This window comes from Sarcophilus harrisii, chromosome 3 (genome assembly GCF_902635505.1).
Source record: "Sarcophilus harrisii chromosome 3, mSarHar1.11, whole genome shotgun sequence".
In the NCBI taxonomy this organism is placed as follows: domain Eukaryota; kingdom Metazoa; phylum Chordata; class Mammalia; order Dasyuromorphia; family Dasyuridae; genus Sarcophilus; species Sarcophilus harrisii.
The window spans coordinates 37,980,212-38,007,132 of NC_045428.1; positions in this window are offsets into that span (position 1 = coordinate 37,980,212).

Sequence of the window (26,921 nt, forward strand, 5' to 3'; positions counted from 1 at the left end):
GAACCTTAGAGGAGGGGCTGGATGATCTCTAAGCTTTCTTCTAAATTCTATGATTTTGGGCAGTTCATGAAATTCTTCATACTTCTATCTCTTGTTTACTCCCTCCTTTTATGGGAAAAAACAGATATCACTTACCTAAATGCATATGAGCATGCTTGCTAGGGAAGATAGCAAAAAAATTGAAGATACAGGCTTTTTTTCTGGATCATACTATAAGACGTGGGAAGAAAGAGCTCTCAATTAGGCATGATGGACAGCAAGGAAAAAGAATATTTGATTGCCTGCTCTTATCTGTGGACTTTGAGCAGATTACTTAGCTGCTCTGGATCTCAGCCTCCTTGTCTGTTAAGCAAAGGGCTTAGACCAGAAACAGAGGGGAGAACTAAGGTCCCCTCTATCTCCAAATCTAAGAGTCTCTGAATAGTGTCAAGGAGACTAAAACTCCAAATGAACTGCGGCTTGTGAGAAATTCTAAAGACAACAAAAAAGGGTAGTTTGTTTTGCTTCACTTTATTTTTAGCAATCTTAAAGAAGGAAAAGCAAGGCTAGATGAGACCTGCTGCTTTGAACAGATGGTGTCATTTTAGTGGACCACAGAGAGAAGAGAAAGGGGAACTACTCAGTTCCTAGTTTATTTCTCTCTTCTCAGTGGAGAATGATCTTTTAAGTGGGGAAGAGAAGCTAAAAAAAATAAAACTAAAAGGAGTGGAAGCTTAAGATAAGTGAGGCATCCTTAGAATATGTCCAGCTGCCCTAATTGAGTTCAAGTTTCTTGGTTAGAAGACCAAGTCAAGGTATTAAAATAACTTGCACATATAATCAACAACCATTGTTGGTCAATTAAGGAATGGACAATGGGAGAAGGCATTCATGGCATATTAGAGTCATTTGCAGACTAACAGGTATTGTTCTAATTTTTTTAAATGAAATAAAGTAGATTCTGGAAACTCTAGGTTAATGTTAGTCCCCAGAAAAATCCTAAAATATATTTTGAAACTGATGAACTAATATAAATAAAAATTCCTGCTCTCAGGAAAATGAACTAAAATCAACTGAATGTAATAGGAAAAACACCACTAGACAACAGTTCAACTATAAAATACCTAGTTTTATTTGGAAGTAAGTTTAATACACGTGAACAAAATGGAGTAAGTTATTGTGAAAAAAAATGTGAAGCATCAAATTAAGCAACATACGTTCTAATTCTACCTATTGCACTGAGTCGTCATGAACAAGTTATTTAACTGTCTCAGTTTTCTCACCTTAAAATAGGGCTAAATTAAGATTTGTAAATCTAAGACTTTGAAATGAATATTAGTTGTTTTTATTAGTTTAATAATTTTCCAGTTATATCCAACTCTTTGTGACCCCATTTGAGGTTTTCTTGGCAAAGATATTGGAGTGATTTGCCATTTTTTTCTTCAGTCCATTTTGCATATGATAAATTGAGGCAAACGTGGTTAACTGACGTGCTCAGAGTTGCACAGTTGGTGCCTGAGACCAGATTTGAACTCAGTAAGTTGAGTTTTCCTGACTTCAGTCCAGTACTCTATCCGTTGTGCCAACTTTTATTAGATTATTTATTTATTAATTATTTATTAGAGAACTTCCCAAATTGTCTTTCATTAATAGACATGTGATATCTATTGGAAGGGATGCTCTTGTCCTGCTCAGGCCACACCTGGAGTAAGGCATTCAGTTCTGCAGACAACATCTCTCTAATGCTCCCTCAGATGACAACAGCTTTTCTTATCTGATAAATCATAGCACTGACTCATATTGAGTTTGTGACCCACTAAAACCCTTAATCTTTTTCAGATAACTGCTACCTAATGCCATCTACTATCTTGTACTTATGAAGTTGATTTATTGAACCTAGGTCTGAGTATTTACATTGTTCCTGTTAGATTTCATTTTATTAGATTCAACCCAGTGTTCTAACCTGTCAAGATCTTTTTGAATCCTGCCTCTGAAATCCAATCTATTTGTTATTTTTCCCAGTTTTGTGTCATCTGAAAAATTGATAAACATGGAATGTATACCTTTATTCAAGTCTTTTGAAAAAATATTACATAGAAAATTTGCCTCTGTAGACCTAAACAATTTTTTCAATATATATTATATATATTCAACATATATTTTGCCTTGCCAAGTGAGAAACTAGCATTTTCCCCCAACCCAAATCAAACATATCCAATCTACTTTTCACCCCTTGCTCTAGAAATGATAATTAAATCAACATAGTCATTACTTTTAAAAGGCAGCATGATGTGTTGGAATTTGTAGAGGGTCACAGATAGTAGGGAAACTCTGGATGAGCTATAAGACCCTTCAGCCCAGAGGGAACCTGCTAACAATGCTTGGTTCAGCTTCCCGTCTCCCTTAAGGGCTCTCAGTCTTCCTGAAAGTCAGGGGCTGGTGACAACCTGTATTGAGATTGAAGCAGAGTGATACCAGGTGGCAAACTATGTACAATAGCAAGTTGTTTATGTGGCCCCACGTGCACAGGATATACTTAGCATATGCCCAGTGTTTCTGTAACATAAGGGTATGAGGTATAAAAAGGGGGAAAGTCCTTGAAATAAATGGACTCCATTTTTCCACCATCCTCAGAAGTCCCACCTCATCACTTCTCCATTAAGATGAGATATTTTAATCACCCTGGCATGGGGGCTCTAGAAATCAGGACTCAATATTTTAATCACCCCAGCATGGGGACTCTAGAAAGCAATGGTACATTTTGTCACCCCAACTTGGGGGCTCTAGAAAGCAAGACAGAGCAGGAATTGGAGCCAGGAAAAAATCTGATTTCAAATCTGACACAGATACTTGCTAGCTATGTGACCCTGAGCAAGTTACTTACTTTTACCATGTCTCAATTTCCTCATCTGTATATAAAGGTAATAATGGCATTTGCCTCACAGTGTTTCTGAGAACCAAATGAAATAGTCTATATCAGGTGCTTCACAAATCTTAAAACATAAATTATTATACATTTTTATATTTATATGTAGATATTCTAAATATTTTAGAAAGGGCAAGGCAATTTACTGATTTATTGTTCCACTTAAAAAAATCTTAACTTCTGAAACTAACAAAAAAAAAATTCCCTGGCCATCATTTCCTATCTATATGTTTTGTTTACCTCTCTCTATATTCTATTGAAGGCAAGGTTGCTTAGCTTTTATATTTGTATCCCCGGTGCTTACCATGGTTCCTGACATAAATGCTCTTTCATTTTTCATTTATTTATTCAATATCATAGGACCAAATATAGAACCCTCAATCAATCTATAAGAGATCTCCTTCCATTGTGATATTGAACCATTTAAAGACTACTCTTTAAGTCTAGGCCTTCAACCAAGTGAGATAACATAAAAAGCTCTCCAAAAAATCTGAAAGTGTTACCAAAATACTGACTGTTATCATTAATCAGTTCCAAATCCACATAACTATATTATTATCTAATCACATATTGCTACTTTTTTCTACAAGAGAGCAGATGTAACTTTGTTAAACATTTTGTTAAAAATCTAAGTAAACTGTAGCTCTGATCTTCTAGCCTCAAAACTCTTAATAAAAAGGGAAATAGTTGGTGACCTGTTCTTAATGTGATAACTACTTCCTTTGCTAGACATTTATTAATCATGCCTTTAATCCTAGACCTTTAAAGTGGTCTAGAATTGTTCCAAGTGTAACCACTTGGTGGTGCTGTGAGGCAGGGTTAGCTACATAAGGAGTTGGTGAAGGGAAAATGAGAGAAATCTTATTTCCCCTTTGCTCCTTAACTATTCTTCTGATATGGATGGACCTGTTCTTTCTCAATTCTCTTTTTTCTCCTTTCACCTCCTCTCATTCCACTGAACATGGATGATACAATAGCATCTATCCCTTTCACAATCCTATGATGGTGTAGTTATATAGTTTCTCTGGAAAAGCTCATTTTAGTTCAAGTGTCAAAAGACTTTGGGACTATCTTTAAAACATTTGCAAAAGTTAATAAATAAAAAAATATTATATAGCTAAATCCATAGTGGGTATTTTCTTTTTAAGTCGAGCCTTTTTAGATACAGGGGTCAGACTTTTGTTTTCATCTCGGTATCAATCCCAACCATCCATTAAATCATTCCTTTGTAATCCTATTAGCAAATGAGCCAACACAGAGATCAAAGCAGGTAATATTTATTTTATTTTTGTCTAGAGAAATCTGCCTTTAAAATGCTATTCAAATACAAATATAAATAATTTAAAAGAACAGAGAAGCTTTAAGGCAAATCTGTCATCTGAGGCAGAGGAAAGGAGAAGGAAAAGAGGCTAAGTATATCATCTGTCTCGATCCTTTTGTAGGAATGGAGGGAGTTCAATAATAGTTCAACACTTCTTATAAGGCAAAATGCCTAATGCAGCCCCTCTTTTCCTCTCTTACAACATGTATCTCACCCATTACAGGAACTTCTGATAGCAAATCTAAGGGGGGCCATTCCAACTTATAAAACTTTAACTATCAGCATGCCATTTCTTTGCCTCAGAGAAAGTTGGCTAGAGCTAATGAGCACAAACTCACAGGAACTAATTGTTCCTTTTTCATTGTCAGCATTTATGCCTCAAAAATCAGCAAACACTACAAATCAGAGCTTGATTTATTATTTTGTTGATTATTTAGATGCAATAGACTGATGGAGAAAATAGTAACAATGCAGATTAAACTTTAAAGTATTTCATAGGTATCTGGGGTACAGGGAGGGGGAGAAGCTGATTGTTACACATTTACTAGCACACAGTTGGAGAAATGTCACTGATTACAAAAGAATCAAAATCAAGCTAACCAGCCTATATTTTCCAGATTCCATTGTCTTTCTTTTTCTTTTTTGAAAAACTAATATATTTGTCTTTCTCTTGCCATGGACCACCACATCATAGGTAGAAACCTGGAAAGGACCTTAGAAATCAATCAGTCAAATTCTCTTATTTTACTTAATGAGAAATCTGAAGCCTGGAGTAGTTCACATAGGAAAGAAGGTTTTCCAGGTAGAAAGTGATAGAGTTAGCATTTGAATTCAGGTTCTTTAATTACAAATCCACTGCTGTTGTCATGGTGTCATACTGCCTCCTGTGCTACCTAGCTCATGCTCATTTTCTTTTCAAAGATCACTGAAAATATCCCAATAATCACATCTGTCAATTCTTTTCAGGACCTTTAAATGCAACTCACCAAGATCTCATAACTTGAGCTCATAGAGGGCAGCTGAATAATCATATACTCTCCTTACTTACCTTAGACGTCAATTTCTATTAGCCATTTTTGTTCTCTTCTTGGCAGTACAAAGATCATTAGCCTTGGTGGAGAAAAAGAAATCAAATAAAAATTGAATAGCCTTTTTCTCTCAGTCATATGATATTGTTACTCCATCTACTTTGCATGGCATACAGTAATTTAAGCCCTTCTTTTATCTTCTTTTTCTCCAATATAGCTTTTTGTAAAACTTAAAATCTTTCTTGGTCTTTTTATTGTCTTGACATTCCGAGCTCAATCTGAGCTTTAGTACTCTTAACACTATTCATACAGGACCATGCCATGCCTTTGAATTTATTTGTTTTCATATATGCTAGCTTTAATCTTCTCTATGGGTCTTTTCTTTTAATAAATTACCAAGTATTTACTTTTTCTCCTTCTACTTCCCCCCACCCTTGGATGAATAAAATAAAAGTATTTTACATATATTTTCAAATCTAAATGTGCTTGATGAGTTCCCTATGCATCCACAATAATTCCTTGAAACCACTGTCTTTCTGTATCTCTTCATCAGATTTGTTTCTCTTTACGTCTTTGGAAATCCATTCTGGAGAGTCCCTCCATCCCTCCCTCCTAGTCTGGCTGCTCCAATTCAATGCTAGTCAGTAATAATATCCTAAGGATTACTTTTGTAGGTAGGAAGAATATTCTAACAGAGTAGCTAGTGGTATGAGTCAAGTTGAGGAGATGAAGTTGAACCTTGAAGATATTTTGGTACAGTGCCATCAGCAAGTTCACCACCTATGTCCCATATAAAACAACTAATATCAGAGAGTGAAGGGTGAGCAAAGATTTAGATCTTTGGGAGCCATCTGCAGACCAGCCCTCTTAGAGAGAAAGTGGGCTTCCATTTCACACACTTTGAATGGCAAGATTTTTAGTTCCTCAGAAAATACTTTCTGATTTGAATCTTTCTGAGAGTCCCATCTCACCTTTCCATTTGTTTGAGTTTTGTGTGTATCCGGGATCTAGGCAATCAATACAAAATGATTTATGCAATCAGTCAGTATCATGATGCTGGGAAAATTTCTGGTCTTTCTTCATCCACCAGAAAAAGAAAGGTTGAGGGGAGAAGAAAAAAGTATGGAATAATCAGTATGGCATGAAGTTGAGCAGATTGCTGAAGGAGAGTTAGTCTTGAAGGTCAAGTTTATGAGTGTTTATCTTGTTCTGAGACACCCTCTAGTGGCATTTAAAACCCTTTGCAATCTGGCTTCCATTTACCTTTCTTTTAAAAAAAAAATCCAGCTCTTGAACAGTGTCTGACACATAATAGGTGCTTAATACTTCCTAATTTGACTTAATTTTTCAAATTTATTACACACTACCATCTATAATTAGGTTCATATTTCAATCATACTGATCTACTAATTGTTTCTCATATTCAATATTTCATTTCCCTTCATGATCAATCTGTCCCCCATCTCTGAAATATACTTTGAATTCACCTCTGCCTCACAGACTCCTTAGAACCTTCATATCAGGTACTTTTTTCTCCACAAAGCACTTATTGATGACCCCAGAGTTCTCTCTCTACATAAATTACAAATTTACTTATCTGTGTGTATGTTGTATCAAGCAATATGTTTTAGGATTCTGGAGTTCAGAGACTATTTGTTTCTGCTTTATTAAGCCCACTTCCTATCATGTTGCCTTGTACATACAAGATACATGCTTGTGATAACAGTAACATGGAAATTCCTCCCCCAAAGCAGATTTAAGCCACCTATCACTTAGTAAATTAGACTAAGTATGCTACTTAGGCTCAGAGTGATTCTGTAGTAAGTCCATGATTACACAGCTTAGTAAATATCAGGAATGGGATTTTAACCCAGTTCTTTATTCCAAGCTCAACACTTGGTCTATGAGAACATACAGATGCTTAATAAATGACAGTTGGGTTGAATGAAACTATTTACAACATTGAAGAAATGGTTTTGGAGTCAGAAAATCTGGATTGAAATCTCACATCTGACTACCTTTATCATTTGCATTTCTTCATCTGTTAAAAACAGGTTGGACCAGATGGCTTCTGAGCTGACCAGCTCCAGATCTATGATCACTCAAATCCCATAAACTCAAATATCGTCCCTAACTTCAAATCGAGCCTTAGAAACTTAACACTTCTTAGATGTGTGTCAGGTCACTTAATCCCATTTGTCTCTCCAAAAACAAACAAACAAAAACAAAACAAACAACAACAACAACAACAAAACTTTACTAAAGTGTCTTAAATTGTTTAGTCAATATTATTATTGATTAGGAAACTACTGTGGTGGATTGGAAAATCATTCAACTCATCCTCTCTTTCCACTTCTAGGCATATAATATTAAACAACTCACAGATTGTTTCATCTCAGATCCTTTCTCTGAAAGTGGAGCATAATAATATCTCTAGTCATCCCATAGGGTCATTTGGAAACCCCAAGACAACAAAGTACATGAAAGTTCTTGTCAGGTGAATAGGGTTTTATAAAGTCAGATGTGACTATTTTCTGCATCAGGAAATTTCATGAGAAATCCAAAACCTGGCTCTGAAAATCTGAGATAAACTGAGCCTCTCTCTTGTATATAACAAAGAATGTTTATTTTGTTTTCTTTAAGGGAGAAAAACTAGGGGAAAATCAGGAGATATTTTATTCACATCTTTATAATGTGAATTAAAGCAGCCAGGGGGTGAGCAGGGTACATAATAGTAGCCATAAAGCTTGACCTTTAACTAGAGCAGAGTTATCTGACCCTGGTACTCTAGAGACCCAGAAAATAGCAATCTCTCCATAGTGAAAGGAGCTCAAAAAGAAACCCAACATGGATACTCAAAGGTGCCATTGTCCTGAAGTTCCTTAGTGCTTCTCCTCCACAGTGGGACAGACCAAGAATTGATTTTTAAACTTCAGCTCTGCTGCTCCCAGGCTTCCCACACTAAGTTTTAGATTTCTACCACCTGCTGCCCTCCCACAAGCCATGGGCTCTTTCTATTATACCCTGCTGTTTCCCCCATATTAGAATGAAGTCATTTTTCAAGCAAAACAGAAATTACAGACTTAATGATTATTTTTCAAATCAACAAATAACCCTAGAACCCAATAGATATAATACATTGGAAACTAAGTAAAGAGATTAATATTTTTTTAGAGGGGAGAGAATGGACCAGTATATCACATGGTAAGAATAAGAGTGAACTGATAGGCAGCCTTACTTATATCTACCCAACACTGAGGCATCTATAGGAGGGTCCTACCACATTGAAAGGATGTGACTTGGACATAAATGGATGGAAGTCTGCATCATTGAAGGGAACATCCAAATTGATGAAATCATAGATACATTATGTCTTTCCCAAGCTACTACAATAAATTATGTTCTTCCAGAATGAAACTATATCTCTTTACCCATGGCATCCAAATTTAACAATTTATTCAATTCTAAAAATGCATGAAAAGTACCTTCTATGCCCCACTGTCCTTGATGCTGGAAATACAAGAATAAAAACAAAATGTTCTCTGCTCTCAGAGAAGGTATTAATTTATTAAGGAAAGGGTGAATGATCACATACCTTTTGTAGCTGATTACCAACTAAATGAAACTCACAGAGCTTAGAGCTGGACTAGACCTTGGAGATTAGTTAGTCCCAACCTTTCATTTTGCAGTTAAAGGAAAGAGTGAAATGGCCACTTAGACAGTAAAGAGAAGGGGATTGAAATGCAAGAAGAGGAAAGGATGTTTAGATAATACCAGTCCAAAAATTTTTTTTAGGGATGTGTGTGTGTTTGTGCGTATGTGTGTGATGAATCCCTTTAATAATCTGGTGAAACCTATAGACCCACTCTCAAATGTATGATTTTAAATTCATAAAATAGTAATCCTGAGTTATATGAACAAAAAGATGATAGACTAGACATTTTCTCTGATCCCACAACCTCTCAAACCTTTTCTAAACAGAAATTATGCACTAAAAATAAGACAAATTCAACTGTTTCCATGGTCTAGTACACCCACAATTCAAAATAAGGTTAGAAAAAATATGAATTGCGAGCTGCTCTCAGTTCACTCATCATTGCCTCTCCCACCATTCCCCACACTACCAGCAGCAAGGCTCCTGTAGCCAACTCATAGCCTAGGTACAAAGGCTTGTGACAAAACCCAACATCTTGTCCTCTCTCCCTTTTTACAGGGTGGTGGAGATTCCCTGGGCCAGGCTGTGGAAGTTGGCTCAGATTATGACAGATAGGAAGCACTGAGGCCATGTTCCAGGCTGCAGAAGCAGACTTGGGCCACAACACATAGCCAGGACCTGAGTGGCAGCAGTGACAACATTTTGTGCTACAAAAGATCTCACCAGGAGAGCCAAGGAACAGAGGGAAAGGGGTAGAAGGCATGGCAGGGCTTGAAATAAAGGTCAGCCCCACACTCTACGCTTCACCTCCAGAGTCTCAGAGACCCAAATTACAGAAATAACCCCATAGTGCCATACTTCAGGGCAAAGAACTGAAGAACAGAGAAAGATAAATTAAAAAAAAACTGGGACAGGACCTTTTTGGAAAGAGAAAAGGGGGCTATGTTGGACTTTAATCCTAAGAAAAAAAGAGCTCCACTTTGAGCTAGAGCCAGTTCTGTCTCCAAAAAGTCTCTTGGGGAGGAGAACTAGACTGACAAGATGCAAATTGTTCAGAGAGGATGAAGGCTATGATGCTTTGAGATGCAGACTTCAGGGAAACTAATCCACAAAAAATATTTTTGGAGATCTGAAACTTGGAGGAAGATTTCCAAAAAACTATTTTATTCTTCAATCATCATAATATTAACACCTTCCATTTGTCTATTGTTTTATTGTACTCAAAGCACTTTCATACTCCCATAAAGTGGTCAGAATAAGAATCCTACTTCCCTTCTCCTCCTTCTTCCCCATCCCACCCAACAAAGCTTGATTTGTGGGAAGTAAAAGTTGGACATTTTTTCCTAATTGTTAATAGAAAACAACCAGAACACCACTGAAGGTTTTTAAAAGGGGAGTTTTCAAAGACAGATTCCATAAATAGCATCTCTGTTACTTTTTTTTCTTTTTCTTCCTTTCTTCTTTCTTTCTTTGAACTTGGTCCATCATTTCATCCTTTGCTGAAAACGCACAAGGAACTAAAGGGCCACCATGAATACCCTGAAAACTATAATTGGACAGTGTTATATATCTCAGATAAAGCAAATTGCCGTAAATGAGAACAAGGCTATCTTCCTTCTCCAGCTATGAGTGTTTTTAATGATTGTGATGAGTCTTAGAAGTCATTTTATTTTCTTTCAACAATACTCTGAGGTTACATGCTTCTTAGAACGCATCTACTTAACTCTTCTAAACTACTGCTGGATGCATGTGTTCGCTGTGGTATTATCCCTTGGTTATGCTAAAAAGTTAGCTACCTTCCCTTACTGGACTTTAGTTTTCTTATTTATAATGTAAGGAAACTGGGCTAAGTGGTCTCTAATGATTTTTGCATTTCTAACATTTTGTGCTTCCATTTTAAAAACCAAGTACAGGGTCATACATTACTTGTTGAATTTGAGCCTGTACAAGAGACAATTAATTCTCAGAATAATGCTCTATCTTTTTTTATTTTTTATTTTTTGCTGAAGCAATTGGGGTTAAGTGACTTGCCCAGAGTCATACAGCTAGGAAGTGTTAAGTGTCTGAAGTCAGATTTGAACTCGTCCTCCTGACTTTAGGGGCTGGTTTTCCATCCACTGTGCCACCTCACTGCCCCCAATAATGCTCTATCCTGATATCAGCAGAGGCTTATCTCAAATATTAAGTCACATATAACTACACACACTCAGCAGGCATGGTGAAACTGTGACCAATTCTGTAGTGCAGTTTCCCCATTGTTCTGGGACCACTCCCTGTTTCTTAGGTTAGAGGTGCCATTTTGAGTAATTAGTGGTCCAACTTCGTAGCTCATAAGACACTGTTCAATGATGACTGTATTGCTAGATTTAGTCCAAGCAAAGAAAAATCTAATAAAACAATTTAGACATGAGACGTAGTAAATAACAAGAGAACTTAATCAATAAGTATAGATTATGGACAAGGAAGATAATTGATCTTAAAAGGCTTTTACCTTCCCACAATTCCTGAAATAAACAAGCATCCCAGATCTTTGGAAAGTAGTTATAGCTAAATTAAACTAATAGCTAGGTATTAAGATTCTAGAGAATAGAATTCTCTAATAATATCTCTTTACAATCACACTTCTTTTACTTATCATAATCATAATCAAATTCTATCCTTCTTTAGCTCTATTTGTCTAACATTACCTCTCTAACATCATCAGCTACTTTTCTTTCATCATTCATTTCCCTTCTTTAATTCTTGACTTCATTTCAGGCTCCACCCTCCCATGTTTTACTCTTTTCCACAAAATTTCTATTATCCTTTTTAAATTGGGTACACTAAATGCTGCTAAACTCACACACAAGTTTCTGGAGAAAATATGGTTCTCAAAAGTAAGCATGATACTTTGACCTTTGACTTTGACTTTAAAACTTATAAAATCAAGTATGCTATTTTCATCATGCTGCTAAATCTTCCTCCAATGTCTCCTCAATGTGTGTAAGTGATCTTTTGTTCTTGAAGATAGTACTGACAGTATAGAAGTTCTTGTGAGCATTACAAAAATAGAGTGGATTAAGTATGTATTTGGTGCAGGGACATGGGAGCACGCTAAATAAGTCTTTGCTTTTAGGTTGTTCTTTGGTAAGATCTGTATGATTTTTTCATCACAAAAATGATTTAATATCACTGAATTTATTCATTAAGATATAATTAAATATTCAAGAAAATATATAATATACTAGTCATGGTTCGTGTATTTCTATTTGCATGGACTTGGTTAAATATTGTGCTTCTTTATTCCAAACTCAACATAACTTTGGAGTTTGGAGAGACTAACCACCAGATGGCTGGCCTCCTGTCCTCAAGGAATTCACATCCCCCTAGGGAGAGAAGACAACATGTAGACACATAAGTAAATACAAATTAATCAATTGGCAAATATTTGTAAAGTGTCTATTATGTGTCAGGCATATGGTAGGTACTGGAGATAAAAGACAAAAAAGCTTACATTCTATCAAGGGAAGTGACTCACATTAATAAGCATCGATATAACAAATATATACAAAATAAACATTAGTTAATTGGGGATATACTTTCTTCTTTGGTTGGGAAACAGAAGTCTCTTGGAAGAAATGGTACTTGAGCTGAGTCTTGAAGAGAACTGGAGATTCCAAGAGGCAGTGATGAGGGAGAACATTTTGGGTATGGGGGACAGTCTGTGTAATTGTATAGAGAGAGTAGGAAGAATGTCATGATGCAAGAACAGCAAATGGGCCTGGAACACAGAGTTTATAAGGGGGGAATTCATAATCTGCCTGGAAAGATGGGTTGCAGAGATATTATGTAAGGCTTCATGTGTTAAACAGAGGAGGTTGTATCATAAATAGAGATAATAAGGAGCCACTAACAATTCTCAAATAGGAGAATGATATCCTCAGTCTTATCTTAAAAGAATCTTGATTTGAGAGCCATGTATAGGATGGATTGCAGTAACAAGAGATTGAATGGAAGGAAACAAATCAAGAGGTCATTGTCATAGAGGAGGCAAGAGGTTATATATAAAATTCTACTAGGGTGGCAACTGTGTGAGTGAAAAATACAAGTGTTAGTGACACTATGACAATAGATTGGACTGGCCATGGCATTGAATTAATTGGGTGATAAAGAGTGAGGAGTCACAAAAATGACAAAAGTTTCAAGGATGGGGAATAGAAAAGGTGATATTCTTGATAGTAATAAGGATATTTGGAGATAGCTAGATTTCAGAGAGAAAAGGTGAATTCTGCTTTGGACATGTTAATTTGAAATGTTTTGGGGGCATCTAAATGGACACATGCCACAGCCAAACAGACACATAAATTATAAGTTAAACCCAGAAGTCCAAGCATCTTATCATTTGTTAAATGTTTCTCTACCTCCAATGATTTCTTATTAATTATTATGAATAACAATAGTCCACATTTATATTGTACATTTTCCTTACAACAATCTGTGAGATAAGGATATAAGTATTATCACCCCTCTATTTCAGAGGGAAAACATTGAGACAGAGCACTGATGGGGCTTCTACCCAAGGCTACCAATGGTGCCAGATTCACACCAGATCTTCTTACTCCAAAATCACTGCTCTGTCTCCTATATTAGGCTGCATTAGTATAAATCATAATCCATTGATTAAATTAATATAAAATATCTTTTTCTGAGGGAAACTATTCAAATAAGTTTAATTTGATTAAAGAAAATCACTTGTGGACAAAGAGGAAAGTATAAGGCAAGGGCAAAGAGGAAAGGAGAAAAGGAAAGGAAAGGAAGAGAGGGGAAAGAGAAAAAAGGAGAAAAGGAAGAGAAAAATAGTCTCTTAACAATGAAGATTATGAAGGTTCCCCAAAACCAAGCTTCTATCTATTAGCACTGCAAATTGAATTCAGGAACCCCAAATGACTTTAGCCTGGCATGATATGCCAAAAACTGGTCCTTCCAGGTCCCTATCCATTACATATGGCCAGCCAAATGAGCCATATTTGCAGTCTCATTTAATTCACTCAATGTACAGATATCGACTCCTTTCCCAGAAGTTAGAGTTTTCATTTCAGAAATTATCTTGTCCCAGAAAATAGAACATGTATAGAGGTGATCAAATAATGCAGTCAACATCACATGATATGGCAGAGACAAAGTCATTTGTTTTGAATTATGCTATGTACAGTTGGGTTTTAATGTACATTAAGTAAAATAAGTGATGATATTTGACAGTACCTTGTGATAGTGTAGTAAAGTGACAAGAGTAATGAGTTGAGGGCTTGGTTTTGAATTTTGTTCTACTTGCATGGATTTCTCAAAGTCATTTAATCTCTTTGTGTCTCAAGTTTTTTCCTATTTTAGAATTGAAAGAATTGGATGGGATGGCCACTGAGCTCTAAATCTATGATTCTATTGTGTGATTTTCCTCAGGAACTAAGTCTAGACACACACAAAAATCAAATTCAATAAAAATGAAAATTTAGTCCATCTAACACATGGAGGGCAGGATGGCTAAATGGAACAAATCTAATCCTTTTTCCTCATCATAGCCCTTCAAATGCTTAACAACAGTTATCATGGCCCCCTCCCCCTCCTCCAGGCTAAACATAGGATACCAAAATTTTAAGAAAGAAAATTATTTAATTTTCTGTGCTGAAGGATTCAATGTTGAGAATACAAAGCATGCTGAAATGGATCACGCTAACCTTGAAGCTAGAAAGATGGAGTAAAGTCCCACTTGGGATATATACTATTTTCAGGAACAACAAGCTGACTCTGCTATTTTGAATAAATACTAATTATTAATAGGAACATAGCATACTATTTCATTTATCAATCATTAAAGGAGTTTCATAAAATCATTATGCTTTGAGCTAGAAAAATCCCTAGTATTCTTCTTATGGAATATTCTCCTCATTTGCTAGAGAAGTAGAAAGAGGCTTGAAAAGTTGAAGGGATTTGCCTGAAGCCATACAATTGAGGTATAGAGTGGCTGAATTAGAATGTGGGTCCAATAATATCCAATTCTTTATTTCCCGTGTGTTTTCAGCTTTTCTTTAGTTTCCTTGCACAAATGATCCTTTTCTGTAGTTGGTATTGAGAGTCTCAGAAATTACTTAGGCTTGGAAATTGAGGAATGAGTAGACTTGATTTCTTGTTGCAAACTGGAATCCATTTTAGTATCAGGTCATGTGATGATGCAAATTGCAATGAAAGAATGGCCTGATGATGGCAAATCTTACCCAAGTTCGGCAATAATCCTTTAGCTAGGTTATACATAGAGAACAAGAACTCTTCGTTCCATCCAAGTGCCATTGATTTTCTGAGCTGGAGTGTTTAAATTTAAGGTACCAAATCTATCCATGGAGCATCTTTAGGATTGAAAGAATGGCATGACAAAAATGGATGAATAAACGGAAATATTTAATAAGTACTTAAATAAACTCTTAAATGACAAATTTAAAAAAGAAATATGGTCCTTGCCTTCAAGGTACTTAGATCCTAATGGGGAAAACAACAGATAGAGGATAACAAGAGTTGGAAAGGTAGGCACAGCAGAGAGTATGCATAACAATATGACTTAGAGATGTTTGAGAAATAGTTTGATGGTCATGGGACTGGATAAGATAAAGTAAAGAGTTTATCAACCATGACTCAAGTCCCAAGACTGGAAGTCTGGTTCTGGTGGAATAAAGATGAGGAGATCAGAATAGATATCTTAGGTTTTGGAGATGTCTAAGAGGAAGTATAGTAGGCCCAGGACTAGGGAATGTATGATGGAAACTCATGGACCTGAATAAGACATGTCTAAGAGAAACCTGGTATTTCTTCTACCTTCTTTTATTTCAATCCCAAAGCATTTATTAAACATGTATTATGGATCAGGCACCATGCAAGGAACTAGGGATTTTTAAAATAGACTTTTGATTTCATCTGCATAGAAAATATATGATCTTAGAATTTTGTTAGAAATTCACATAGACTCCCCAGCCCAGAATTCATCTTCTGGCCTTTTAATTTTTTTTTTAACAATTTGACTTTTTAATTTTAATTTTATTTTTTAATTGGGATTTTCTAGCCTGTTTTAAAAATTAGAATTTCCTAATTTTATTGTTATGTGACCTCTCTAGTGATCTACAGTTGGAGAAGAGTGGAAATCCTCAGGATCAAATAATAGACAAGATAAGTGATACATAGATCAGCTTCTTCCATTTTGCCCTATTACTTCCCTATCCCAAAGCAAAATGTAAACTCCTTAAGATCAAGACAATTTCATTTTGTCTTTGTATTTTTCCTCAGCATCTAGAACATAATAGGTGCTTTGTAAATGTAAGTTGAGTTGAATAAAATTAACTTTACCACAGCCAAACTTTACAAATGCTGGATTTTTTAATGAAAGTAGTAGTTAAAGTTAATTTAGCCACATCTCCACATTACCCTTGAGGCAAGTAGGTAAATATTACTGAGCTTCTTTTAGGTATGTAATCCTTGACATGGATTGTAGTTTTACAGATGGAAAACCTGATAATCAATCAGGCTGTAAACTCCCTAAGGCAGAGAATTAAGGTATCAGTCCAAGACCATAATGAATGTCAGCCTAATTGCTATAATCAGCACTTAAGAGTTCCTGGCTTTCATTCTTATTCTCTCATTTTCTCATTCCCTCCCTTCCTTCCTCCTTCTCGCTCTCCCTCTCCCTCCCTCCCTTCCTCTTTTCCTCTCTCCACTTCCTTCTTTATCATCCTCCTTCCACCCTTTTAAATCCCAATTCCTCTTTATCCCTTTTCCCATTCTTGCCATTTTTCTCCTAATATCTTTCCTCAGTCTTCCAACTTTAAATTTATAGAGGCAATAGCCTCTCTATCCTAAAACTCACTAGAAGTCTTCAAGCAAAAGTGGATAACTGTTTGTTAAAGATGTCATATGGGAGATTCATTTTTGAATCTGGTCTGACTGGATTGGATAAGACTGCTAAATTCTCTATCAAAAATAAACACTAAAATTTTAGGATTCTAAATCACAACAAAACCTATTGGGAAATTAATCATTTCTGATCACCTGTGGCAATATGTTCAGCATTGGTCAAATAGCTAATCCTAATAAAACTGATCATAAATTGGAAATTTTAAATGAATCAGAGCTGATTCTTTGTGACTCTTAAAGTCAAGCTTTTGCCTTTTATTGCCAGGATCCGGTCTCCACTGTACTTCCCAGCCATATGCATACCAAACATAGTGTGGGCAAAAATGCTCTCTTTTGCATGTAAATAGATTAGCAATTTTTAGCAGATTAGAGTCATCCTGGCAGAGTGAATAGAGAGCCAGCCTCAAACAGATCTGAGTTCAAATTCTGCTACTGATCCTTGGTGATTGGGCAAATCACTTAACTTCTCAGTACCAGTCCCATCCCCACCTCTCATACCAACCATGGTACAATGGATAGAGGAACCCACTAGAATCAAGAAGATCTGAGCACAACCTCAGACTCTTAATAGTTGTGTGCTTCTCCTACTCACAGATCCCTTGTAACAGGATCACAGAGTATTGTTGCAAGGAACAAATGAGATAATATTTATAAAGCCTTTGAAAACTTAATTAAGTACTATGTCTTAGCTATTATCTTTATTATAAATTGACTAATCTACATCAACTGAGTTTCCTCCTCTTCCTGTTGTAGATTCCCATTATAATCCCATTTGGGATTTTCTTGGCAGAAATACTTGGAGGAGTTTGCCATTTCCTTTTGGAGCTCATTTTATAGATGAGGAAATTGAGGCAATTTTTATTCAATCATCATTCTAACCTCTTTCTCCAAGCAAATGCAATTCTTTCTAGGTTGGTATCCATGGTCTCATATGCCCTGTCATAGGCTTTTCCTTCAGGTTATGAGTAATGGGAGAACAATGTGACTATCTGATTATAAATGTCTCAGATCACAGCATAAAAGGGGGGAAATTATCAGTAAACCCACAAATAACACCAAGTGGAAATTCTATTTTTATTCATTGTAGGAGCTACTGAATTTATGTTACCAATCTAATATCTTTATATTGCCTATTCATCAGCTGGCCTCAATTGTACCTTACTCATTCTTCACTGGCTGCTCATAGCTGCTGGCTTCCCTGCTACTGGAATAGGAACTTTCCTTGTAGAGTCCAGAGTCAAGGCAAGAAGAGAGATTCTTCTCACACTTGTCTATCTTATGCTCTTTCATTTTTAACTTCCAGGATTTATGTATTAGATAGCCTTAACGCCTCCTAGAAGATGGAATAAAAGCTAATTAGTTCTCAGCTACATATATTCACTAAAGAAAGCGTACCAGTGGAATCTAATCCTAAGGATGGGTCAAAGAACAAATCATAGAAGCAATTAATAATTTCATTAAAGAAAATGACAATGAGACAACATAACAAAATTTATGGGATATACCCAAAGCACCACTTAGAAGAAAATTTATATTTCTAAAAACTTACATCAATAAAATAGAGGGAAAAGTCAATCAATAAAATGGACCTGAAATTGAAAAAAACTATATAAAAACAAAATGTAAGTCCCCAATTAAATACCAAATTAAACATTCTGAAAATCAAAGGGGAGATTAATATAATTGAAAGTAAGAAAACCATTGAACTAATAAATAAAACTAAGAAGTTGTTTTATGAAAAAAACATAGATAATTTATTGGTTAATTTAATTCTTTTAAAAGAAAAAAAAACAAATTACCAGTATAAAAAATGAAAAGAGTGAATTAATCACCAATTAAGGAATTATTGAGTTTTTTATCCAATTATATGCCAATAAATCAAACAATCTAAGTGATTACAAAAATATAAATTGCCATCAATTACTCCCTAAAAAAATCACCAAGACCAGATGGATTCACAAGTAAATTCTATGAAACATTTAAAAACAATTAGTTCCAATGCTAATGAATAATTTGAGGGGAAATGGGCAAAAAGCAGTTCTACTAAATTATTTTCATGACACAAAAATGATGCTAATACCTAAACCGGGAAGAGGAAAAACAAATTAAAAACTATTAATTTTCCTATTGAATATTGATGCAAAAATTTTAAAGAAAATACTAGCAAGATTATAGCAATACATGATAAAGATCATACACTCCAATGAAGTGAGATATATACCAGGAATGCAGGGTTGGTTTACTATTAGGAAAACCATCAGCATCAATAACAAAACCCAGAGCATATGATTATCTCCATGGGTGAAGAAAAATCTTTTCAAAAAATATACTTATTCCTATTGAAAAAAACAAACCCACTAGAAAGCATAGGAATAAATAGAGTTTTCCTTAAAAGTTTAAGTTTTGTGGTTGTCCTAGTCTAGTCTTGTTTTCTTGGCAAAGATACTAGTTTGTCATTTCCTTGTCCAGCTCATTTTACCTATAAGGAAACTGAGGCAAAAAAGTGATTTGCCTAGGGTCACACAGATAGTAAGTGTTTGAGACCATATTTGAAATCATTAAGATAAGTCTGATTCCAATCCCAGTGTTCTACCTATTATGCTACCAAAGTGGCCAAAAAAGGGTAAGTAGTATTTATATAAAACTATCAGCAAGCATTATCTATAATAGGAATAAGGTAGAAGCTTTCCCAATAAGATCATGGTTAAAGCAAGGATGCCCATTATGACCACTATTATTTGATACTGTATCTATCAATAATGCTAACTATAGAGATGAGAAGAAAAAAAATGAAGGAATACAATAGGTAATCATGAAACAAAACTATCATTCTTTACAGATGATGGTATACTTGGAATCAACTAAAAAGAACAGTTGAAATAATAAACAACTTTAACAAAGTTCTAGGACATGAAATAAACTCACATTGATCATTAGAATTTTTATATATTACCAACAAAGTCTAGCAATCAGAGAAAGAAAGAGAAATTTCATTTAAAACAACTGCACACAATATAAAATAATTAGAATTTAATAAATCTAAAGATCCAAGCTTTGAGAACAAGAACTTACTATTTGACAAAAACTACTGGGAAAACTAAAAAGCAGTTTAACAGAAACTAGGTATACACCTCATCTCACACACTATCCCCAAGACAAAGTCAAAATGGGTACATGATTTAAACTTAGAGGGTGATACAATAAGCAAATTAGGAAAGCATGGGGCTAGTTTATCTGTCAGATCCATCAATAAAAAGGTATTTTGACCAAACAAGGAATAGAGAGCATTCTAGAATATAAAATGGATAATTCTGCTCAATTAAATTTAAAAGATTTTGCATAAACAAAATCAGTGTAAACAAGATTAGAAGAAAAGCAGAAAACTGGAGGGGGGGGGGAGGGAGAGAAGTTTTACATTGAGTTTTTCCTCCTTAAAGCCTTATTTCTCAAATATATAGAGAACTGAGTCAAATTTAAAGCAATTTTACAGGTTATTCTCAAATCAATAAATGGTCAAAGGATATAAACAGAACGTTTTCAGAAGAAGAAATCAGAACTATTTGTAATCATATAAAAGTGCTCTAAATCACTATTGATTAAATAAATGTAAATGAAAATAACTCTGAGGTACTACTTCATACCTACATTGGCTAATGTGACAGAACAGGAAAATCACAAATGTTGGAGGGGATGTGGGAAAAATTGGGATTTAACACAGTGCTTGGGTGTGCTTGTGAATTAGTCCAATCATTCCTAAAAAACAAATTGGATATACACCCAAAGGACTATAAAACTTTGCATAATCTTTGACCTAGCAATACCACTACTGGATCTGCATCCCAAAGAAAACACAGGAAAAAAGGAAAAGGTCCTATATGTGCAAAAATATTTATAACAACTCTTTTTGCTATGGTAAAGAATTGGACATTAAAGGTATGCTCAACAACTGGGGAATGACTGAACAAGTTGTGGTATATAATTCCAATAGAATACCATCATTCTGTAGGAAATGATGATCAGGTAGATTTCAGATAAATGTGGAAAGACTTACATGAACTGATACAAAGTGAAATGATCAGAACCAGAACACTGTACATAGTAAAAACAATATTTTATGATGATCAACTGTGAATGACTTAGTTATTATCAGAACTACAATGATCTAAGACATTATAATGTCTTATGATAAAAAATGCTATCACTTCCAAAGAAAGAACTGATGGAAGATCAAGATTGAAGCATACTTTTTAAACTTTTTCATAGGTTTTTTTCTTGGGGGAAGGGGGAGAATTTGTGTTATCTTTTACAACATGACTAAAATGGAAATATGTTTTACATGATTACACATGATATAACCCGTATCAAATGGCTTGCCTTCTCAATGCAGAGTGAATAGAGGTCAAGAAGGAAAGAAAGAATGTGGAACTCAAATTTTTTAAATGAATATTAAAAATTATTTTATATGCAGTTGGAAAAAATAAAATATTTTAAAATACATGTAAACAACCTGACCAGTGATGAACAAGTTGAAACTTTCACATACTACACCAAAATTTAATTAAAACCACCTACCAAAGATTTTTCAGTTAAATATGCTCCAAGACTTGATCCTTGACCTTTGTTTCATTATCCATTTGCTCCCTTATTTATCTCCCATAGGTGCCCCAAACCTATTTTGATTTAATTCCTGGACTTCAGCTAAGTATTGCCAGCCAGTTTCCTATTGAATTTTCCACTAGTCCTTCAAATGCATTTCATAATTAATCATTCTCCTACCCCAAACCCTTCCTTATTTATATGGAGAGCCCCACTGTCACTCAGTTTCAAAACCTTGGAATATTACAAGCACATTTGAGTCTTCTTTGCAATGTTCATATTCGGTAACTTAGAACACACTAATAATTCTACCTCGGTTGCATATTTTTTTATTCATATGTTTCTCTTGCCATCTTCTTCACCTCAAATCTCTATAAATCATCTGTATTCTTAACAATAATTTATTTTTCTTGCCCCAGACAAATAGCCTTTTCCATCCATCCCTCAACTAGTTTCCAAAAATTACCTTCATATAATTTAGTCACTCTCTCTCGCAAAAATATTCATTGTATTTCTGTCCCTTCTAGAAAAAAAATCCCTCAGTCTGACTACTTGTTTTCCAAAGTTTTGTCTTGTGACATCTTGCATTCCAATAGGCCATCCGTGATGCCTGGAATTCATTCTGTCTTCATTTCTGCCCTTTAGATTCTTTATTTTCTTCCTTCAAAAGCTCAGGTTAAGTGTCACATCTATGAAGATTTCCTTCATCTGTAGTTTGTTGTCTGAGAATGAATCTCGCTAAATATGGAAAGACTCATCTCTATAACTTTGATCCAGGTGATGAATTATTCAGTAAAACTCTTAAAAAAATCGAATAGCACTGTGGTGAAAAACAAGATTTAAATTCATATCTAATGTCATTTAATATAATAATTTCCAAGTGGGTCAATGATTTAAATATTTTAAAAACTACTTTTTAAATTAGCAGAAAATGGTGTAATATATTTCTTGTACTTGAAGAGGAGGAAGTTTTTTTTATCAATTAAACAAATAGAAGAAATTATAGGAAATAAAAACAGATAGAGTTGAGTATATAGCAATAAAGAGTTCTGCAAAATTTAGAACAATACATCTATAATAAATAAAATAATATTTGCCTCAAATATTTCTGGCAAAAATCTGAACACCAAAACTCTATAAGGAATTGATACTAATTTCTAAGAGTAAGATCTATTCCCCAAGGATAATGTTCAAAAGATATGAGTGTATAGATCACAAAGGAAGATATAGGAGTTCAGAGCCACCTGAAACAAATTCTAATAGAGAATTGAAACTAAAAGCAATAGTGAGGCACTAACATATTTATTCATTTAAATTTACCAGACTTCTCTTATATGCAAGGCACTGTGACAGGAACATTCATTACATTCCACTAAAGTATACAACACATAGAGGGAAATATCAGGTAATTTGAACAAAAAGAGAACAATAATAACTAGAGAAAATACAGTAAGGCTTCAATGAAGAAATGACAAAAGAGATGACTCCTGGAAAATGATGAGAAGGATTCTAAAAGAGAGAAAATTAAAAAAAAAAAAAAAAAAAAAAAAAGGTAAATTCATTCCTGGAGGAGACTGAGGGAAGGGCAGGGTAGATGATTAGTATGGATCCTGGAGAAAGAAGATGCAATGATGAGTTTGAAGAACAAATAGTAATGCATTTTGAATAAAAGAGAGAAAGCATAAAAGTGAACAATATGAACTAAAACTAGGGCAAACTTATGGAGAGCCTTACAAACCAATGTGAGAAGTTTATTTTATTTTTTTTTTAATGAAAAGAAGCCACTAAAAGTCCATTAGCAGGAAAAGAGCCTGTACTTTAGGGAGATTATTTTGGCAGTTCTCTGAATAAATGAACTGGCCAAGGAAGAGACCAGAAGATTTGGCATTGGTGATCTAAGTAATATAAATACTACCTGGTGGGATGTGAAAATATAGGTACACCATTATACCACTGATGGAATTGGGAATTAATGTTATTAATCTTTTTGGAAATAAATACAAAAGCTAGTTAGAATTTCAAAGTCTTCACACCCTTCCCACAACTGAAAATTTTTTTCTTTAAGATGTTATTAAAAGAAAAACAATCAGAATGAAAATATCCATAACAGCTTTATCTGTAATAACAAAAATAGAAATAATCTATATATCCTATGACTGAGGAATGGGTAAACAAATTTTGATATGCTGATATGATAGAGAACTTTGATTTTTAAGAAATTGCTTTTATTAAGAACATTAAGGATATGGGAGGACAGGAAGTGATACCAAATGAAGTTGCATCAAGCCAACAAGATTCCCACCATTTATGATTATATAATAAAGAATAATGATAATGGTAACAGGGAATGAAATCCATATGAAAAAAGCAGTCAAAAGAGAACATAAAAGTAAATAAGATGTGAGTACTACTCCTGGTCTTAATATAGAGATTTTAGAAACAAAATTTTAATAACTTAAGACTTATGGTTTTATGGATGATAATTTTTAAATGACTTACCCTGTTATTTGTTTATGTTGATGTTTTTTAAGTTTAGAATTTAAATATCCACTTAGACTTACAGATTTTTCTTCTTATCCTCATCAAAGTCTTGATGAAAATGTTTTGTGTTCCATCAAGGATGTTCTTGATTCAAATACAAGAAAGAAACCAGCAGCTTTTCTCCAGTCATTTTCTTAAAGACACCTCTACTTTTCACAATCAACTCAGAGGTATCAGCGATACAAAATCCTTCTGGGTCTATTGATTGATTACCAAAAAAAAAAAAAAAAAAAAAAAAAAAAAAGGAATTGATTGAATAAAGGTGGGGAAAAAGCCTTAGGAGCCATGCTACACAATGAACTGACTTTCACACAAATGTTAAGATCCCCCTATACTCTTTTAAAATGTTGTTCAGTGGATATTTGTGACACCGTTCTGTTGTTCCTGCCGTTGTGGGGGCTTAAATTCAATGATTAAATGGGAGTTTGGCAGTTCTGAGGTACAGATGGGATAAAGTCAATTGGTTGTCTATTCTTAATCCAGCACCAATATGATGAGCCTTCAAGAATAAGAGATTGCTAGGTTGCCCAAAATAGGTCAACCAGGCTGGGTTGGAAATAAAGCAAAACAAAGTTTCCATTAAATAGCTCCTATGGAGTAGAATGGAGTGCAATAGAAAGAGTTCAAATAAAAAAGATATCCCCTGTATATGGAAAATCTCTCACCTATAGACAGGCAGTTGAATCAGAGTAGAAAGCGAGCAGGCCACTAGGATTATTTGGGTTTAAATTCTGATTATGACACAGATTGGTACTGACTCTTTAATGTCTAGTCTTACAGAATTGCTTAGGCCACTGAAAGATTAATTGATTTGGCTAGGTTTACACAACAAATCTTAAAACATTGCTTGTAGTGGTGGTGATGGTGATATTGATGATGATGAAGACTCATAATTGGTCAGAGACTTTCAATGATCCCAAGCTAAACCATCCACAAAAATCTATACATTTAATACTCATAAAAGTAGCCAGATTAGAATGAACATATATAGAGGAGTGTGTACTAAAAGAGATATAATTATGAGCTCACTGGTGGATTGATCTGCAAGATATATGAGTAGGGGAAAACATGAAAAGCAAGCAAAAAGTCTCAGATTTTATTAATAGTGAAAAAATTGATTGAGAAAATTATCAGCAGCTACCAATATATATGCTTACAATCCAACCAATACAAAACTTATATGAATCACCTATATGTGAGTCAATGGCATAAACAATTGAGGCAACAGAGAGAATAATAGGGCTTTGACAAGTGATATTGAACAGTGGAACATCTTTACCATCTCACAATTAAGTAAGGGATTTGGAGAATATAGAATTTCATTGTGCTACTATATTTATTCAAACATTGGTTTACAGGGTTTTTTTTTACATGAAAGGGCCCCCCCATCCATACATCAAGTTTATACAGGACTCTTGGATGGTGTAACAACAGAAATGCTGTTCCATATCCTTTGACAATAAACATCAGGTGAGACATAAAACAGGTAGAGTATGCTTGCCAAAAGTATTTGCCACCGTGATCGACAAGATCCATGAAGAACTTGACAAAGAGGGAATGCCCTGGAGAAGTTGGCAAGTTCCTCCAGATGTTCTTGTTTATAAATGGTATTGTGTGGTCAGCATAAAGCCTCAGGATATGGCAGAACTTCTTAGAGGAGTTTGGTTTTATAATCCACACAGGAAAGACAAGTGAAGAAAGAATGTCCACTACCCAGATTTTAACATGTATTTGGATACATCCCTATAGAACCTATTGAAAAGTATGTATATCTCAGATAAAAGTATAGTTAGGCAATGATCTGAGCCCATAATTAAATAGAAAGAGAAAGAAGTTGAGATGTATTGTCTTTTGGAAATTTCAAAGCACTTTTACTAACCCTAAGATTCCCATAAAAGCAACCCCCACTTTGTTAATCCTAACATTTCACTGGTATGATTATTTGGTATCAATACTTTAAATACCATCTTCTTTAGGAGAACTAAAGAAGAGCATACCACAGAGAACAATGGATAAGTGAATGGTGAGTGTGAGCAGTCTATAAATGTAACCAAGGAGAAATTTTGAAGTGCAAGAGTAAAGGGGGGAGGGTCAAAGAATTATCTGACAGGATGAGAAAATGGACTGATTACAGAGCAAAGAAAATCAAATAGTCAGCGTCTTTCACTGGCACCATTGTGATATAAGGAGAAAGAAAGGGAGATCTCTGGACTATTAGGTGGATTTTCTGTGGAGAATTGTTGGGAGAACATGGACAAGAGTTGAACAGGATGGGTAAGGATGGATGGACGGATTGTGACCCACATCACTAATGGTAATGCCCAAATCAGTGAGATGATGGTATTCACCCATCAATGCCATTCTACTGAAAATCACGGGTACCATGATCTTAAGAGAATTAAGACTAACAATATACCAAAAGACAATGGAAAAACACATGGTGGACTAAGGCTGAGGCATACTACCAAAATGACTTGCATTCAATAATCACGTAAGCAACATCATCAAAGATAAGCTAGAAGAGGAGATAGAGCAGTCTACTGATTATCCTTCATTCTCTATACATGAATGTCAGAAGACCTACAGGAAGTTCTTCAGCACATAGTTATAAAATAACCTAGCATCATCATTACAACTAACATTTAACTAGCACTTATTATGTGTCAGGCACTGTGTTCAGCACTTTAAAATTTTATCTCACTTCAGTCCCACAATAACTCTGGAAAATAAGTGCTATAATTATCACTACGTTTCAGATGAAGAAACTGAGACAAATAAAGATTACCTTGACAAGAGTCACAGTTAGGAAGCATCTGAAGTTGCATTTGAACTCAGGTCTCCCTGATTCTAGGTCCCAGGCTCTATCTACTCTCCCACCCAGATGCCCAAAGCAAAAATAGAATAGTTTAAATGTTGCATTGTAGTGGGAAGAGAGAAATATAGATA